Raw genomic sequence first — 4,091 nt, 5'->3', positions numbered from 1 at the left:
TACATCCTCAAATACCAGGCAGGGCCACTTGTCCATAGGCCTCTGTCAGCATGGGTGGACCCAAGGACTATGGTGGCAGCAAACCACACAGAGGATCCTCATAGTCTTCAGTTTTGGTCACAGTAGAACCTCATAATGGCAAAGATTGTTGTTCATGCTAACAGGCCTTTAGCAAGTGTTTATTATGAGTCAGGCACTGTACTTGCAACTGGGGTAAGAGATGAGTCAGATGTGCTGCCTGCCCTTGAGACCTCACAGTTCAGTGGGAGAAACAGACTCATGTGTGTCATACACAGGATGCGTTATGACCAAAGTCTGCAGTGTTTGGGCACAGCTGATGGATCACTGAAGTCTGTTTGAGGGTTCAGGATAGGCTTCTCAGAGGAGAGGAAATTTAAATGGAACCTTAATGGGCATAGAAATTCCCAGGGGAAATAGTGTATGTGAGGGGGGTGGCATTTCAGACAGGGGGAACTGTAAATGCAAGGGCTCAGAGATGTGAATGGGCACCTCAGTTCTGAGTAATGGAGAGGCTGGAGCATGTGCTACATATCAGGGTGGAAAGACCTGAAACCAGAAAGGTAGTTGGGGGCCCAAGAGCAGGCCTTTATGATGTCATGGCAGCCACTGAAGGGCTGTAGGGAAGAGGTCATGGTCAGGCAAGGGTCTTAGAGCATTTAGGTGGCTGTGTGGGAAAGGAGGGAAGATAAATTAACTGAAGTATTGACTAAAGGGACAGATTCTAGAGAGATTTAGAAGGTAGAACTGATAGGTCTTATTATGAGAAATTCTAAGAGCTTCTGGCACAGGAAATTAAAAGAGAAAGAGGCAGACTGAAAATTTAGTGAGGGCCCATAGGTAAGATGACAAGATATCTTAAATCAAGCAAATCAGACCTTGAGTTCAACTTCTTGACTGCCTGGCGAAGATGGCCTATGCAATGTATGTGGACAGGAGGAAGGAAAGCAAAGGAAAAATAAGTACACTAAAATGATAACTTGCCTGGTTTGTCCTTTTCTAGAAGTACATCTAGAATGCTCTAGAGCAGAACTGTCCAATAGAGCTTTCTTCGTGATAGAAATGTTGTATCCAACATGGTAGCCACTAGTCACATGTGGCTATTGAATACTTGAAATGTGGCTATGTGACTGAGGCACTGATGTTTTTACTTATTTTTTATTAAATGTAATTAGCTACCTGTAGCTAGTGGATACCATATTGGACAGCACAGCTCTGGAGCCCACTGAGCATGCCCAGATTCTGTTCCACATGCTCATTCTTTGCTTCATTCTCCTTGTGACCCTTGCCTGTCTCTGTCTTGCCTACTCCCTCGAGTTTGATGTACTAATTGGCTAGCTTCCAACACTGCTTCTGTTTCCTAGTTATTGATTTCCTCTCTCATCAACAGCAGAACTCTGGCCTATCTTCCAAATGCCTCCCAACCTGTGCTGGTGTGTGGGCCTGGATTAGGTAGCTTCACAGAATTCTGTCCTGCCACATTTGGCCCTTGACTAAGTCTTATTCACTTCCTCCTTTCCTTTCCTCGTTGTTTTTTTTTTCCAGGCCACTTTAACCAGCCAGTTAGTAACCTGGAATATTTATTAACCTTTTTCCTCCCCGACAACTTGAGTTAGAGGAACTGTTGAGGTGGAGGTGTGTGTATTGAGGATGGGGAGGGAGGGTTTTAACTGGTTGAATGAATACTTTGATTTGAGATCTCTGGTAGTAAGTGAAGGGCTCCATCCTGAGGCCTTTTCTGCCAGATGTTTTAAACTTTGGTTCATATAAAGATAGCAATATTGATAAATTGGTACATTTGTAGATGGAAAGGATTAGTTCAGGATACAAAGAGGCTCCTGACAAGCCAAAGTATTGGGACAAATTTAACATGATGAAATGTAATGACGACAAATCTCACACAGATTTAGGTGAAAATGGCCAATTGCCTGAGTACCAATGTATGCTTTAGAAGACTTGGGTATGTAGCTGATTATGAATCAGTGCTGGATAACAAGGTTATTTACTCTTGGAAAGCACTAATAGAATTGTATCCAACAAGAGCATCCATATGCAAGAGAGACCTGCTCATTTCCATATTGATCAGACTGCACCTGAATCATGGTTTCAGGTTTTGAGCAACTCACTTTAAAAAGGGGAGAGACATTGACAAACTGAGTTGACCACAGAGGTTAAGGGCCTGGTAACCTGTCTTATAAAGACCTGAGAGAGCAGGTCTATGGGAGAGCAGACTATGGGGACTGGGTCCCTTTCCTCAGTCTCTGAAGGGCAGTCACAGAGCAGAGAGCAGACATCTCCAGAGGGCAGAGCAACAACAAACAAGTGAAAATTTGAGCATATTTCAACTCAGTATGAAGAAAATGTTTCCAACTGCCAGAACTCTGATTTGGGACGGTTTAAGCTGCAGAGTGAGAATTTAGTAGAGACCCTGGAGGAACAACGTTAAACATGTCCCAAAGCCAGTCTGCTCAAATATTGATTGTCTCCACAGTGATGGATAGTTCATTCAAAATGTGTAGGCTTTATACTTGCTCACCTCAGTTAGTTTACAGGTTCTATATTAAGTGTCAGACTCTCCTCATTCTAGCTCAGCATTCTAATTAAGTAACCTTGGCTCTTTGCATGTGGGAAACAGGTTTCAAGCACAGAACCTCTAGCACCAAGCAGAATGGCAACATAATTTTAGCTCCTGAGCAAAATGGGTTTCATAACAGCACCAGAACAGTGTGCATATTAACATTTGAATATGCTGGATAATAAGTGTGCTAATTTCTCTGAGAAGAATACTTGAAGAATAAAATAAGCTGGGATCATTAGAGGAGAAAGGGGCTAGCAATTTATGGCACTGCTGCTGCTTGGTGCTCAAAAGTACATGATGTCTCTCATCACAGGTAAAAGATAATTACTGTGATTATAAATGTAACGATAGTGGCAGAAAGTGATCAGAATTTTATTGGAAATAAGTTTATGGTACAGTTTTTTTTTTTTTAAAACCACATTCAGATTTATCACTAATAAATTAAAATGTGACCCCATTTGGCTGTTTGGTTCCTTTGAGCAGTCTAAATGTGAAGCCATTACTATATTCTGATCTCAACTTTGCAGAAAGCGGCTGACAGAGTTTTCCTGGGAGATGAGACGCTGAGATGGGGTGGCCTCATGTTGGACATAGGGACATGATAATCCCCTTGTGCTGGAGTCGTCGTCGTAAGGGGGCTGGCGCCCCACGCCTTGACCAGCAGTTCTGAGTCTGGTTTTCAGACCTCTCAGGGATCCTGATATTCTTTCCAGAGGTCCAGAAAATCAAAATTATTTTCATGTCATTTGACTTTTTTTTTTTTTGAGGGTATGCTTTTGTTTTGTTTTGTGTGGTGTTTTTTTTTTAATCCTCACCCAAGGTATTTTTCTATTGATTTTTACAGAGAATAGAAGAGAAAGGAAAGAGAGAGAAATATCAATGGGAGAGAAATGCATCGATTGGTTGCCTCCTGCACATGCAGCGACCAGGGCCTGGGCCCAGGAGGAGTCTGCAACCGAGGTACATGCCCTTGACCCGGAATCAAACCTGGGACCCTTCGGTCCACAGGTCAATGCTCTATCCACTGAACCAAACCAGCTAGGGCTCATTTGACTTTTTAACAGTATTGAACGGCTATATATATATTACATGAGTTAATTTATATGCAATGTCCAGATCAGGCAAATCTATAGAGACAGAAAGCAGATACACAGTTGTCAGGGACAAGGGGAGGCCAGTTGCGGGAGTGATCATGTTCTGGAACTAGGTAGTGGTGGTGGTGTTTGCACAACACTGTGAATGTACTAAATGCCACTGAATTGTATACTTTAAAATGGTTTAAATGAATTTTATGTTATATTAATTTTACCACAATAAAAAAATTTAAAAAGTAAAGGTCGCACATTGTGCTGTATGAGAGGCTCTTCCCATCCAGACTTTAAGTTGCTTAGTTTTCCTGGAAGTTCTCTTTACCAGGTCTCTCAATAACTACATTCTTAAAGTAATGAAACATTTTTCTTATTCTGCTAACATTCTAGGTTAATGGGGGGGGGGG

General features: G+C 42.1%; 1 long non-coding RNA gene across 1 annotated transcript in view; it reads right to left on the bottom strand.

Moving 5' to 3' along the window:
• The window catches only part of LOC107182241, a 29,068-nt gene that overhangs the window by 1,925 nt on the left and 23,052 nt on the right, over positions 1–4,091 (bottom strand). Inside the window, exon 3 of the long non-coding RNA XR_001512960.1 lies at positions 347–352. This is a non-coding gene — a long non-coding RNA (uncharacterized LOC107182241). The remainder of the gene's footprint in view (positions 1–346; positions 353–4,091) is intronic.

Source organism: Myotis davidii, unplaced genomic scaffold (assembly GCF_000327345.1).
Source record: "Myotis davidii unplaced genomic scaffold, ASM32734v1 scaffold534, whole genome shotgun sequence".
Lineage (NCBI taxonomy): Eukaryota > Metazoa > Chordata > Mammalia > Chiroptera > Vespertilionidae > Myotis > Myotis davidii.
Note: the sequence above shows the minus strand (reverse complement) of the source record. Positions and strands in the feature narration are given on the sequence as shown.